This window comes from Eubalaena glacialis, chromosome 12, assembly GCF_028564815.1.
Source record: "Eubalaena glacialis isolate mEubGla1 chromosome 12, mEubGla1.1.hap2.+ XY, whole genome shotgun sequence".
Taxonomy (NCBI): domain Eukaryota; kingdom Metazoa; phylum Chordata; class Mammalia; order Artiodactyla; family Balaenidae; genus Eubalaena; species Eubalaena glacialis.
The window spans coordinates 86737492-86752643 of NC_083727.1; positions in this window are offsets into that span (position 1 = coordinate 86737492).

Consider the following 15152-nt stretch of genomic DNA (forward strand, 5'->3'; position numbering starts at 1 on the left):
CTGCATGCCTCCCTTCCTGCATGGCTACTCAGGGCCTTACCTCGAGGCAAGGACTCACGTTGAGATTCCCTTTAGCTCTAGAGCATGGCAAGATGAGCCCCACCCCGGCCATGGAAGCACCCTGTGTAGCCAGAGAAAGCTCATTTTCTTCCCAGACCCATGCCTACAGCGGCCAGAGGCCTGACAACAGCAGAGAATTTCAGGGCGCTTCAAGGGAGCGTGAACGGTGCTTTGCAAATGAAAGAGCAACGCTAGTACCGTCGCGCCCCCATTTCCATGGGCACACGCAGCATACCTCCCTGTGGTTTCTGAGCAGTCAAAAGAGACACAGAGCACACACTTCGTCCTTCCCCGAATCAGCTTCTCGAGGCAGGGTGTTCTGCATGTAGTGAACGGCCTCAACCAAGGCGCGCCCTAGCTAGGCCTCTGGGCCCGTGCCTCTTCAGAAGCCTGCAGTGCTACAGGAAAAACTGTGCTTTAGTGGCAATAGGAACGCAAGCCGACTTTCTCCTGGAGGCAGCGTGACTTCAGGTAGGAGGTCCTGGTTGGAAGGCGAAGCCTAGTGTTTTTTTCAGTGCAGCTCAGAGTAGGGAATGAGTGCGACTTCCACGGCATGTTGGAACCTGCTAGAACCGTGCTCGTGAACCTGTGGTAGTGCTGGGGGAATCAAGCTGTCCCAAGAAAGAGTGTACTGTTTTGCCCCTCACTCGGCATACACAGTGTGAGTCCGAAGGCCTACCGGCCTGGATGTTGTTTAGTAGGGCCGGGGAGCCTGGGGGTACTCCGTGTTCTTGCAGGGCATAGGGTTTCCAGGCGAGGCACCTAGGTGTCCCGAAAAGCGTACTGGCGTTCAAAGGCTGCAGAGGAGCGCCTGCGGCCTCATGGAAACTGCTGCACGCCTCCGCTTCTGCAGAGCAATTCAGGGCCTTACCTCGAGGCAAGTCTTCACGTTGAGTGTCCCGTGAGCGACACCGCATGGTAGGATGCTGACTTTCTCCTTGAGTAGAGAGACTTCAGGTAGGAGGTCCTCTAAGAATTCGAAGCAGAGTGTTTTCTCATGGCAGCTCTAACGGGGGCAATGTCGAAGACTACCAGGGCATGTTGGACTGCCTAGAAATGTGGTTCTGATGCTGTTCGAGTGCTCTAGAAATGTAGCTCTCCTGAAGTAACGTGCAGTGTGTTGCCCATCCCTCGGCAGACACGGAGGGCCTCCGAGGGACCTATGGGCCTCGATGTTGCTCAGTAGGCCCACAGGGGTGTGGAGGTACTCAGTGATCTTGGAACGAAAAGGATGCTCACCCGAGGGGCCTAGGAGTTCTCCAAGGCTACCTTCTTTCAAATAAAGCAGAACAGCGACTAAGAGCTCATGCAGAGAGCTGCATGCCTCCCGTTCTGGATGGCTACTCAGGGCCTTACCTCGAGGCAAGGACTCACGTTGAGATTCCCTTTAGCTCCAGAGCATGGCAAGATGAGCCCCACTCCGGCCATGGAAGCACCCTGTGTAGCCAGAGAAAGCTCATTTTCTTCCCAGACCCATGCCTACAGCGGCCAGAGGCCAGTCAACAGCAGAGCATTTCAGGGAGCTTCAAGGCAGCACGCGTGGAGCTTTGCAAATGGAAAAGCAAGGCTAGTACCATCGCGCCCCCATTTCCATGGGCACACGCAGCATACCTCCCTGTGGTTTCTGAGCAGTCAAAAGAGACACAGAGCACACACTTCGTCCTTCCCCGAATAATCATCTCGAGGCAGGGTGTTCTGCATCTAGTGAACGGCCTCAGCCAAGGCACGCCCTTGCTAGGCCTCTGGGCCCGTGCCTCTTCAGAAGCCTGCAGTGCTACAGGAAAAAGTGTGCTTCAGTTGCAATAGGCAAGCACTCCGCCTTTCTCCGGGAGGCAGGGTGACTTCAGGTACGAGGTCCAGGATGGAAGGCGAAGCCGAGGGTTTCTCTCAGTGCAGCTCAGACTAGGGAAAGAGTGTGACTTCCACGGCATGTTGGACCTTGCTAGAACGGGGCTCGTGATCCTGTGCGAGTGCTGGGTAAATCAAGAAGTCCCAAGAAAGAGTGCAGTGTGTTGCCCATCCCTCGGCAGACACGGAGGGCCTCCGAGGGACCTATGGGCCTCGATGTTGCTCAGTAGGCCCACAGCGGTGTGGAGGTACTCAGTGATCTTGGAACGAAAATGATGCTCACCCGAGGGGCCTAGGAGTTCTCAAATGCTACCTTCTTTCAAATAAAGCAGAACAGCGACTAAGAGCTCATGGAGAGAGCTGCATGCCTCCCGTTCTGCATGGCTACTCAGGGCCTTACCTCGAGGCAAGGACTCACGTTGAGATTCCCTTTAGCTCCAGAGCATGGCAAGATGAGCCCCACCCCGGCCATGGAAGCACCCTGTGTAGCCAGAGAAAGCTCATTTTCTTCCCAGACCCATGCCTACAGCGGCCAGAGGCCTGACAACAGCAGAGAATTTCAGGGCGCTTCAAGGGAGCGTGAACGGGGCTTTGCAAATGAAAAAGCAAGGCTAGTACCGTCGCGCCCCCATTTCCATGGGCACACGCAGCATACCTCCCTGTGGTTTCTGAGCAGTCAAAAGAGACACAGAGCACACACTTCGTCCTTCCCCGAATCAGCTTCTCGAGGCAGGGTGTTCTGCATGTAGTGAACGGCCTCAACCAAGGCGCGCCCTAGCTAGGCCTCTGGGCCCGTGCCTCTTCAGAAGCCTGCAGTGCTACAGGAAAAACTGTGCTTTAGTGGCAATAGGAACGCAAGCCGACTTTCTCCTGGAGGCAGCGTGACCTCAGGTAGGAGGTCCTGGTTGGAAGGCGAAGCCTAGTGTTTTTTTCAGTGCAGCTCAGAGTAGGGAATGAGTGCGACTTCCACGGCATGTTGGAACCTGCTAGAACCGTGCTCGTGAACCTGTGGTAGTGCTGGGGGAATCAAGCTGTCCCAAGAAAGAGTGTACTGTTTTGCCCCTCACTCGGCATACACAGTGTGAGTCCGAAGGCCTACCGGCCTGGATGTTGTTTAGTAGGGCCGGGGAGCCTGGGGGTACTCCGTGTTCTTGCAGGGCATAGGGTTTCCAGGCGAGGCACCTAGGTGTCCCGAAAAGCGTACTGGCGTTCAAAGGCTGCAGAGGAGCGCCTGCGGCCTCATGGAAACTGCTGCACGCCTCCGCTTCTGCAGAGCAATTCAGGGCCTTACCTCGAGGCAAGTCTTCACGTTGAGTGTCCCGTGAGCGACACCGCATGGTAGGATGCTGACTTTCTCCTTGAGTAGAGAGACTTCAGGTAGGAGGTCCTCTAAGAATTCGAAGCAGAGTGTTTTCTCATGGCAGCTCTAACGGGGGCAATGTCGAAGACTACCAGGGCATGTTGGACTGCCTAGAAATGTGGTTCTGATGCTGTTCGAGTGCTCTAGAAATGTAGCTCTCCTGAAGTAACGTGCAGTGTGTTGCCCATCCCTCGGCAGACACGGAGGGCCTCCGAGGGACCTATGGGCCTCGATGTTGCTCAGTAGGCCCACAGGGGTGTGGAGGTACTCAGTGATCTTGGAACGAAAAGGATGCTCACCCGAGGGGCCTAGGAGTTCTCCAAGGCTACCTTCTTTCAAATAAAGCAGAACAGCGACTAAGAGCTCATGGAGAGAGCTGCATGCCTCCCGTTCTGCATGGCTACTCAGGGCCTTACCTCGAGGCAAGGACTCACGTTGAGATTCCCTTTAGCTCCAGAGCATGGCAAGATGAGCCCCACTCCGGCCATGGAAGCACCCTGTGTAGCCAGAGAAAGCTCATTTTCTTCCCAGACCCATGCCTACAGCGGCCAGAGGCCAGTCAACAGCAGAGCATTTCAGGGAGCTTCAAGGCAGCACGCGTGGAGCTTTGCAAATGGAAAAGCAAGGCTAGTACCATCGCGCCCCCATTTCCATGGGCACACGCAGCATACCTCCCTGTGGTTTCTGAGCAGTCAAAAGAGACACAGAGCACACACTTCGTCCTTCCCCGAATCAGCTTCTCGAGGCAGGGTGTTCTGCATGTAGTGAACGGCCTCAACCAAGGCGCGCCCTAGCTAGGCCTCTGGGCCCGTGCCTCTTCAGAAGCCTGCAGTGCTACAGGAAAAACTGTGCTTTAGTGGCAATAGGAACGCAAGCCGACTTTCTCCTGGAGGCAGCGTGACTTCAGGTAGGAGGTCCTGGTTGGAAGGCGAAGCCTAGTGTTTTTTTCAGTGCAGCTCAGAGTAGGGAATGAGTGCGACTTCCACGGCATGTTGGAACCTGCTAGAACCGTGCTCGTGAACCTGTGGTAGTGCTGGGGGAATCAAGCTGTCCCAAGAAAGAGTGTACTGTTTTGCCCCTCACTCGGCATACACAGTGTGAGTCCGAAGGCCTACCGGCCTGGATGTTGTTTAGTAGGGCCAGGGGAGCCTGGGGGTACTCCGTGTTCTTGCAGGGCATAGGGTTTCCAGGCGAGGCACCTAGGTGTCCCGAAAAGCGTACTGGCGTTCAAAGGCTGCAGAGGAGCGCCTGCGGCCTCATGGAAACTGCTGCACGCCTCCGCTTCTGCAGAGCAATTCAGGGCCTTACCTCGAGGCAAGTCTTCACGTTGAGTGTCCCGTGAGCGACACCGCATGGTAGGATGCTGACTTTCTCCTTGAGTAGAGAGACTTCAGGTACGAGGTCCTCTAAGAATTCGAAGCAGAGTGTTTTCTCATGGCAGCTCAAACGAGGGCAATGTCGAAGACTTCCAGGGCATGTTGGACTGCCTAGAAATGTGGTTCTGATGCTGTTCGAGTGCTCTAGAAATGTAGCTCTCCTGAAGTAACGTGCAGTGTGTTGCCCATCCCTCGGCAGACACGGAGGGCCTCCGAGGGACCTATGGGCCTCGATGTTGCTCAGTAGGCCCACAGGGGTGTGGAGGTACTCAGTGATCTTGGAACGAAAAGGATGCTCACCCGAGGGGCCTAGGAGTTCTCCAAGGCTACCTTCTTTCAAATAAAGCAGAACAGCGACTAAGAGCTCATGGAGAGAGCTGCATGCCTCCCGTTCTGCATGGCTACTCAGGGCCTTACCTCGAGGCAAGGACTCACGTTGAGATTCCCTTTAGCTCCAGAGCATGGCAAGATGAGCCCCACCCCGGCCATGGAAGCACCCTGTGTAGCCAGAGAAAGCTCATTTTCTTCCCAGACCCATGCCTACAGCGGCCAGAGGCCAGTCAACAGCAGAGCATTTCAGGGAGCTTCAAGGCAGCACGCGTGGAGCTTTGCAAATGGAAAAGCAAGGCTAGTACCATCGCGCCCCCATTTCCATGGGCACACGCAGCATACCTCCCTGTGGTTTCTGAGCAGTCAAAAGAGACACAGAGCACACACTTCGTCCTTCCCCGAATAATCATCTCGAGGCAGGGTGTTCTGCATCTAGTGAACGGCCTCAGCCAAGGCACGCCCTTGCTAGGCCTCTGGGCCCGTGCCTCTTCAGAAGCCTGCAGTGCTACAGGAAAAACTGTGCTTCAGTTGCAATAGGCAAGCACTCCGCCTTTCTCCGGGAGGCAGGGTGACTTCAGGTACGAGGTCCAGGATGGAAGGCGAAGCCGAGGGTTTCTCTCAGTGCAGCTCAGACTAGGGAAAGAGTGTGACTTCCACGGCATGTTGGACCTTGCTAGAACGGGGCTCGTGATCCTGTGCGAGTGCTGGGTAAATCAAGAAGTCCCAAGAAAGAGTGCAGTGTGTTGCCCATCCCTCGGCAGACACGGAGGGCCTCCGAGGGACCTATGGGCCTCGATGTTGCTCAGTAGGCCCACAGCGGTGTGGAGGTACTCAGTGATCTTGGAACGAAAATGATGCTCACCCGAGGGGCCTAGGAGTTCTCAAATGCTACCTTCTTTCAAATAAAGCAGAACAGCGACTAAGAGCTCATGGAGAGAGCTGCATGCCTCCCGTTCTGCATGGCTACTCAGGGCCTTACCTCGAGGCAAGGACTCACGTTGAGATTCCCTTTAGCTCCAGAGCATGGCAAGATGAGCCCCACCCCGGCCATGGAAGCACCCTGTGTAGCCAGAGAAAGCTCATTTTCTTCCCAGACCCATGCCTACAGCGGCCAGAGGCCTGACAACAGCAGAGAATTTCAGGGCGCTTCAAGGGAGCGTGAACGGGGCTTTGCAAATGAAAAAGCAAGGCTAGTACCGTCGCGCCCCCATTTCCATGGGCACACGCAGCATACCTCCCTGTGGTTTCTGAGCAGTCAAAAGAGACACAGAGCACACACTTCGTCCTTCCCCGAATCAGCTTCTCGAGGCAGGGTGTTCTGCATGTAGTGAACGGCCTCAACCAAGGCGCGCCCTAGCTAGGCCTCTGGGCCCGTGCCTCTTCAGAAGCCTGCAGTGCTACAGGAAAAACTGTGCTTTAGTGGCAATAGGAACGCAAGCCGACTTTCTCCTGGAGGCAGCGTGACCTCAGGTAGGAGGTCCTGGTTGGAAGGCGAAGCCTAGTGTTTTTTTCAGTGCAGCTCAGAGTAGGGAATGAGTGCGACTTCCACGGCATGTTGGAACCTGCTAGAACCGTGCTCGTGAACCTGTGGTAGTGCTGGGGGAATCAAGCTGTCCCAAGAAAGAGTGTACTGTTTTGCCCCTCACTCGGCATACACAGTGTGAGTCCGAAGGCCTACCGGCCTGGATGTTGTTTAGTAGGGCCGGGGAGCCTGGGGGTACTCCGTGTTCTTGCAGGGCATAGGGTTTCCAGGCGAGGCACCTAGGTGTCCCGAAAAGCGTACTGGCGTTCAAAGGCTGCAGAGGAGCGCCTGCGGCCTCATGGAAACTGCTGCACGCCTCCGCTTCTGCAGAGCAATTCAGGGCCTTACCTCGAGGCAAGTCTTCACGTTGAGTGTCCCGTGAGCGACACCGCATGGTAGGATGCTGACTTTCTCCTTGAGTAGAGAGACTTCAGGTAGGAGGTCCTCTAAGAATTCGAAGCAGAGTGTTTTCTCATGGCAGCTCTAACGGGGGCAATGTCGAAGACTACCAGGGCATGTTGGACTGCCTAGAAATGTGGTTCTGATGCTGTTCGAGTGCTCTAGAAATGTAGCTCTCCTGAAGTAACGTGCAGTGTGTTGCCCATCCCTCGGCAGACACGGAGGGCCTCCGAGGGACCTATGGGCCTCGATGTTGCTCAGTAGGCCCACAGGGGTGTGGAGGTACTCAGTGATCTTGGAACGAAAAGGATGCTCACCCGAGGGGCCTAGGAGTTCTCCAAGGCTACCTTCTTTCAAATAAAGCAGAACAGCGACTAAGAGCTCATGGAGAGAGCTGCATGCCTCCCGTTCTGCATGGCTACTCAGGGCCTTACCTCGAGGCAAGGACTCACGTTGAGATTCCCTTTAGCTCCAGAGCATGGCAAGATGAGCCCCACTCCGGCCATGGAAGCACCCTGTGTAGCCAGAGAAAGCTCATTTTCTTCCCAGACCCATGCCTACAGCGGCCAGAGGCCAGTCAACAGCAGAGCATTTCAGGGAGCTTCAAGGCAGCACGCGTGGAGCTTTGCAAATGGAAAAGCAAGGCTAGTACCATCGCGCCCCCATTTCCATGGGCACACGCAGCATACCTCCCTGTGGTTTCTGAGCAGTCAAAAGAGACACAGAGCACACACTTCGTCCTTCCCCGAATCAGCTTCTCGAGGCAGGGTGTTCTGCATGTAGTGAACGGCCTCAACCAAGGCGCGCCCTAGCTAGGCCTCTGGGCCCGTGCCTCTTCAGAAGCCTGCAGTGCTACAGGAAAAACTGTGCTTTAGTGGCAATAGGAACGCAAGCCGACTTTCTCCTGGAGGCAGCGTGACTTCAGGTAGGAGGTCCTGGTTGGAAGGCGAAGCCTAGTGTTTTTTTCAGTGCAGCTCAGAGTAGGGAATGAGTGCGACTTCCACGGCATGTTGGAACCTGCTAGAACCGTGCTCGTGAACCTGTGGTAGTGCTGGGGGAATCAAGCTGTCCCAAGAAAGAGTGTACTGTTTTGCCCCTCACTCGGCATACACAGTGTGAGTCCGAAGGCCTACCGGCCTGGATGTTGTTTAGTAGGGCCAGGGGAGCCTGGGGGTACTCCGTGTTCTTGCAGGGCATAGGGTTTCCAGGCGAGGCACCTAGGTGTCCCGAAAAGCGTACTGGCGTTCAAAGGCTGCAGAGGAGCGCCTGCGGCCTCATGGAAACTGCTGCACGCCTCCGCTTCTGCAGAGCAATTCAGGGCCTTACCTCGAGGCAAGTCTTCACGTTGAGTGTCCCGTGAGCGACACCGCATGGTAGGATGCTGACTTTCTCCTTGAGTAGAGAGACTTCAGGTACGAGGTCCTCTAAGAATTCGAAGCAGAGTGTTTTCTCATGGCAGCTCAAACGAGGGCAATGTCGAAGACTTCCAGGGCATGTTGGACTGCCTAGAAATGTGGTTCTGATGCTGTTCGAGTGCTCTAGAAATGTAGCTCTCCTGAAGTAACGTGCAGTGTGTTGCCCATCCCTCGGCAGACACGGAGGGCCTCCGAGGGACCTATGGGCCTCGATGTTGCTCAGTAGGCCCACAGGGGTGTGGAGGTACTCAGTGATCTTGGAACGAAAAGGATGCTCACCCGAGGGGCCTAGGAGTTCTCCAAGGCTACCTTCTTTCAAATAAAGCAGAACAGCGACTAAGAGCTCATGGAGAGAGCTGCATGCCTCCCGTTCTGCATGGCTACTCAGGGCCTTACCTCGAGGCAAGGACTCACGTTGAGATTCCCTTTAGCTCCAGAGCATGGCAAGATGAGCCCCACCCCGGCCATGGAAGCACCCTGTGTAGCCAGAGAAAGCTCATTTTCTTCCCAGACCCATGCCTACAGCGGCCAGAGGCCTGACAACAGCAGAGAATTTCAGGGCGCTTCAAGGGAGCGTGAACGGGGCTTTGCAAATGAAAAAGCAAGGCTAGCACCATCGCGCCCCCATTTCCATGGGCACACGCAGCATACCTCCCTGTGGTTTCTGAGCAGTCAAAAGAGACACAGAGCACACACTTCGTCCTTCCCCGAATCAGCTTCTCGAGGCAGGGTGTTCTGCATGTAGTGAACGGCCTCAACCAAGGCGCGCCCTAGCTAGGCCTCTGGGCCCGTGCCTCTTCAGAAGCCTGCAGTGCTACAGGAAAAACTGTTCTTTAGTGGCAATAGGAACGCAAGCCGACTTTCTCCTGGAGGCAGCGTGACTTCAGGTAGGAGGTCCTGGTTGGAAGGCGAAGCCTAGTGTTTTTTTCAGTGCAGCTCAGAGTAGGGAATGAGTGCGACTTCCACGGCATGTTGGAACCTGCTAGAACCGTGCTCGTGAACCTGTGGTAGTGCTGGGGGAATCAAGCTGTCCCAAGAAAGAGTGTACTGTTTTGCCCCTCACTCGGCATACACAGTGTGAGTCCGAAGGCCTACCGGCCTGGATGTTGTTTAGTAGGGCCGGGGAGCCTGGGGGTACTCCGTGTTCTTGCAGGGCATAGGGTTTCCAGGCGAGGCACCTAGGTGTCCCGAAAAGCGTACTGGCGTTCAAAGGCTGCAGAGGAGCGCCTGCGGCCTCATGGAAACTGCTGCACGCCTCCGCTTCTGCAGAGCAATTCAGGGCCTTACCTCGAGGCAAGTCTTCACGTTGAGTGTCCCGTGAGCGACACCGCATGGTAGGATGCTGACTTTCTCCTTGAGTAGAGAGACTTCAGGTAGGAGGTCCTCTAAGAATTCGAAGCAGAGTGTTTTCTCATGGCAGCTCTAACGGGGGCAATGTCGAAGACTACCAGGGCATGTTGGACTGCCTAGAAATGTGGTTCTGATGCTGTTCGAGTGCTCTAGAAATGTAGCTCTCCTGAAGTAACGTGCAGTGTGTTGCCCATCCCTCGGCAGACACGGAGGGCCTCCGAGGGACCTATGGGCCTCGATGTTGCTCAGTAGGCCCACAGGGGTGTGGAGGTACTCAGTGATCTTGGAACGAAAAGGATGCTCACCCGAGGGGCCTAGGAGTTCTCCAAGGCTACCTTCTTTCAAATAAAGCAGAACAGCGACTAAGAGCTCATGGAGAGAGCTGCATGCCTCCCGTTCTGCATGGCTACTCAGGGCCTTACCTCGAGGCAAGGACTCACGTTGAGATTCCCTTTAGCTCCAGAGCATGGCAAGATGAGCCCCACTCCGGCCATGGAAGCACCCTGTGTAGCCAGAGAAAGCTCATTTTCTTCCCAGACCCATGCCTACAGCGGCCAGAGGCCAGTCAACAGCAGAGCATTTCAGGGAGCTTCAAGGCAGCACGCGTGGAGCTTTGCAAATGGAAAAGCAAGGCTAGTACCATCGCGCCCCCATTTCCATGGGCACACGCAGCATACCTCCCTGTGGTTTCTGAGCAGTCAAAAGAGACACAGAGCACACACTGGTTCCTTCCCTGAATCAACTTCTCGAGGCAGGGTGTTCTGCATCTAGTGAACGGCCTCAGCCAAGGCACGCCCTAGCTAGGCCTCTGGGCCCGTGCCTCTTCAGAAGCCTGCAGTGCTACAGGAAAAACTGTGCTTCAGTTGCAATAGGCAAGCACTCCGCCTTTCTCCGGGAGGCAGGGTGACTTCAGGTACGAGGTCCAGGATGGAAGGCGAAGCCGAGGGTTTCTCTCAGTGCAGCTCAGACTAGGGAAAGAGTGTGACTTCCACGGCATGTTGGACCTTGCTAGAACGGGGCTCGTGATCCTGTGCGAGTGCTGGGTAAATCAAGAAGTCCCAAGAAAGAGTGCAGTGTGTTGCCCATCCCTCGGCAGACACGGAGGGCCTCCGAGGGACCTATGGGCCTCGATGTTGCTCAGTAGGCCCACAGGGGTGTGGAGGTACTCAGTGATCTTGGAACGAAAAGGATGCTCACCCGAGGGGCCTAGGAGTTCTCCAAGGCTACCTTCTTTCAAATAAAGCAGAACAGCGACTAAGAGCTCATGGAGAGAGCTGCATGCCTCCCGTTCTGCATGGCTACTCAGGGCCTTACCTCGAGGCAAGGACTCACGTTGAGATTCCCTTTAGCTCCAGAGCATGGCAAGATGAGCCCCACCCCGGCCATGGAAGCACCCTGTGTAGCCAGAGAAAGCTCATTTTCTTCCCAGACCCATGCCTACAGCGGCCAGAGGCCTGACAACAGCAGAGAATTTCAGGGCGCTTCAAGGGAGCGTGAACGGGGCTTTGCAAATGAAAAAGCAAGGCTAGCACCATCGCGCCCCCATTTCCATGGGCACACGCAGCATACCTCCCTGTGGTTTCTGAGCAGTCAAAAGAGACACAGAGCACACACTTCGTCCTTCCCCGAATCAGCTTCTCGAGGCAGGGTGTTCTGCATGTAGTGAACGGCCTCAACCAAGGCGCGCCCTAGCTAGGCCTCTGGGCCCGTGCCTCTTCAGAAGCCTGCAGTGCTACAGGAAAAACTGTGCTTTAGTGGCAATAGGAACGCAAGCCGACTTTCTCCTGGAGGCAGCGTGACTTCAGGTAGGAGGTCCTGGTTGGAAGGCGAAGCCTAGTGTTTTTTTCAGTGCAGCTCAGAGTAGGGAATGAGTGCGACTTCCACGGCATGTTGGAACCTGCTAGAACCGTGCTCGTGAACCTGTGGTAGTGCTGGGGGAATCAAGCTGTCCCAAGAAAGAGTGTACTGTTTTGCCCCTCACTCGGCATACACAGTGTGAGTCCGAAGGCCTACCGGCCTGGATGTTGTTTAGTAGGGCCGGGGAGCCTGGGGGTACTCCGTGTTCTTGCAGGGCATAGGGTTTCCAGGCGAGGCACCTAGGTGTCCCGAAAAGCGTACTGGCGTTCAAAGGCTGCAGAGGAGCGCCTGCGGCCTCATGGAAACTGCTGCACGCCTCCGCTTCTGCAGAGCAATTCAGGGCCTTACCTCGAGGCAAGTCTTCACGTTGAGTGTCCCGTGAGCGACACCGCATGGTAGGATGCTGACTTTCTCCTTGAGTAGAGAGACTTCAGGTAGGAGGTCCTCTAAGAATTCGAAGCAGAGTGTTTTCTCATGGCAGCTCTAACGGGGGCAATGTCGAAGACTACCAGGGCATGTTGGACTGCCTAGAAATGTGGTTCTGATGCTGTTCGAGTGCTCTAGAAATGTAGCTCTCCTGAAGTAACGTGCAGTGTGTTGCCCATCCCTCGGCAGACACGGAGGGCCTCCGAGGGACCTATGGGCCTCGATGTTGCTCAGTAGGCCCACAGGGGTGTGGAGGTACTCAGTGATCTTGGAACGAAAAGGATGCTCACCCGAGGGGCCTAGGAGTTCTCCAAGGCTACCTTCTTTCAAATAAAGCAGAACAGCGACTAAGAGCTCATGGAGAGAGCTGCATGCCTCCCGTTCTGCATGGCTACTCAGGGCCTTACCTCGAGGCAAGGACTCACGTTGAGATTCCCTTTAGCTCCAGAGCATGGCAAGATGAGCCCCACTCCGGCCATGGAAGCACCCTGTGTAGCCAGAGAAAGCTCATTTTCTTCCCAGACCCATGCCTACAGCGGCCAGAGGCCAGTCAACAGCAGAGCATTTCAGGGAGCTTCAAGGCAGCACGCGTGGAGCTTTGCAAATGGAAAAGCAAGGCTAGTACCATCGCGCCCCCATTTCCATGGGCACACGCAGCATACCTCCCTGTGGTTTCTGACAAGTCAAAAGAGACACAGAGCACACACTGGTTCCTTCCCTGAATCAACTTCTCGAGGCAGGGTGTTCTGCATCTAGTGAACGGCCTCAGCCAAGGCACGCCCTAGCTAGGCCTCTGGGCCCGTGCCTCTTCAGAAGCCTGCAGGGCTACAGGAAAAACTGTGCTTCAGTTGCAATAGGCAAGCACTCCGCCTTTCTCCGGGAGGCAGGGTGACTTCAGGTACGAGGTCCAGGATGGAAGGCGAAGCCGAGGGTTTCTCTCAGTGCAGCTCAGACTAGGGAAAGAGTGTGACTTCCACGGCATGTTGGACCTTGCTAGAACGGGGCTCGTGATCCTGTGCGAGTGCTGGGTAAATCAAGAAGTCCCAAGAAAGAGTGCAGTGTGTTGCCCATCCCTCGGCAGACACGGAGGGCCTCCGAGGGACCTATGGGCCTCGATGTTGCTCAGTAGGCCCACAGGGGTGTGGAGGTACTCAGTGATCTTGGAACGAAAAGGATGCTCACCCGAGGGGCCTAGGAGTTCTCCAAGGCTACCTTCTTTCAAATAAAGCAGAACAGCGACTAAGAGCTCATGGAGAGAGCTGCATGCCTCCCGTTCTGCATGGCTACTCAGGGCCTTACCTCGAGGCAAGGACTCACGTTGAGATTCCCTTTAGCTCCAGAGCATGGCAAGATGAGCCCCACTCCGGCCATGGAAGCACCCTGTGTAGCCAGAGAAAGCTCATTTTCTTCCCAGACCCATGCCTACAGCGGCCAGAGGCCTGACAACAGCAGAGAATTTCAGGGCGCTTCAAGGGAGCGTGAACGGGGCTTTGCAAATGAAAAAGCAAGGCTATCACCATCGCGCCCCCATTTCCATGGGCACACGCAGCATACCTCCCTGTGGTTTCTGAGCAGTCAAAAGAGACACAGAGCACACACTTCGTCCTTCCCCGAATCAGCTTCTCGAGGCAGGGTGTTCTGCATGTAGTGAACGGCCTCAACCAAGGCGCGCCCTAGCTAGGCCTCTGGGCCCGTGCCTCTTCAGAAGCCTGCAGTGCTACAGGAAAAACTGTGCTTTAGTGGCAATAGGAACGCAAGCCGACTTTCTCCTGGAGGCAGCGTGACTTCAGGTAGGAGGTCCTGGTTGGAAGGCGAAGCCTAGTGTTTTTTTCAGTGCAGCTCAGAGTAGGGAATGAGTGCGACTTCCACGGCATGTTGGAACCTGCTAGAACCGTGCTCGTGAACCTGTGGTAGTGCTGGGGGAATCAAGCTGTCCCAAGAAAGAGTGTACTGTTTTGCCCCTCACTCGGCATACACAGTGTGAGTCCGAAGGCCTACCGGCCTGGATGTTGTTTAGTAGGGCCGGGGAGCCTGGGGGTACTCCGTGTTCTTGCAGGGCATAGGGTTTCCAGGCGAGGCACCTAGGTGTCCCGAAAAGCGTACTGGCGTTCAAAGGCTGCAGAGGAGCGCCTGCGGCCTCATGGAAACTGCTGCACGCCTCCGCTTCTGCAGAGCAATTCAGGGCCTTACCTCGAGGCAAGTCTTCACGTTGAGTGTCCCGTGAGCGACACCGCATGGTAGGATGCTGACTTTCTCCTTGAGTAGAGAGACTTCAGGTACGAGGTCCTCTAAGAATTCGAAGCAGAGTGTTTTCTCATGGCAGCTCTAACGGGGGCAATGTCGAAGACTACCAGGGCATGTTGGACTGCCTAGAAATGTGGTTCTGATGCTGTTCGAGTGCTCTAGAAATGTAGCTCTCCTGAAGTAACGTGCAGTGTGTTGCCCATCCCTCGGCAGACACGGAGGGCCTCCGAGGGACCTATGGGCCTCGATGTTGCTCAGTAGGCCCACAGGGGTGTGGAGGTACTCAGTGATCTTGGAACGAAAAGGATGCTCACCCGAGGGGCCTAGGAGTTCTCCAAGGCTACCTTCTTTCAAATAAAGCAGAACAGCGACTAAGAGCTCATGGAGAGAGCTGCATGCCTCCCGTTCTGCATGGCTACTCAGGGCCTTACCTCGAGGCAAGGACTCACGTTGAGATTCCCTTTAGCTCCAGAGCATGGCAAGATGAGCCCCACTCCGGCCATGGAAGCACCCTGTGTAGCCAGAGAAAGCTCATTTTCTTCCCAGACCCATGCCTACAGCGGCCAGAGGCCAGTCAACAGCAGAGCATTTCAGGGAGCTTCAAGGCAGCACGCGTGGAGCTTTGCAAATGGAAAAGCAAGGCTAGTACCATCGCGCCCCCATTTCCATGGGCACACGCAGCATACCTCCCTGTGGTTTCTGAGCAGTCAAAAGAGACACAGAGCACACACTGGTTCCTTCCCTGAATCAACTTCTCGAGGCAGGGTGTTCTGCATCTAGTGAACGGCCTCAGCCAAGGCACGCCCTAGCTAGGCCTCTGGGCCCGTGCCTCTTCAGAAGCCTGCAGGGCTACAGGAAAAACTGTGCTTCAGTTGCAATAGGCAAGCACTCCGCCTTTCTCCGGGAGGCAGGGTGACTTCAGGTACGAGGTCCAGGATGGAAGGCGAAGCCGAGGGTTTCTCTCA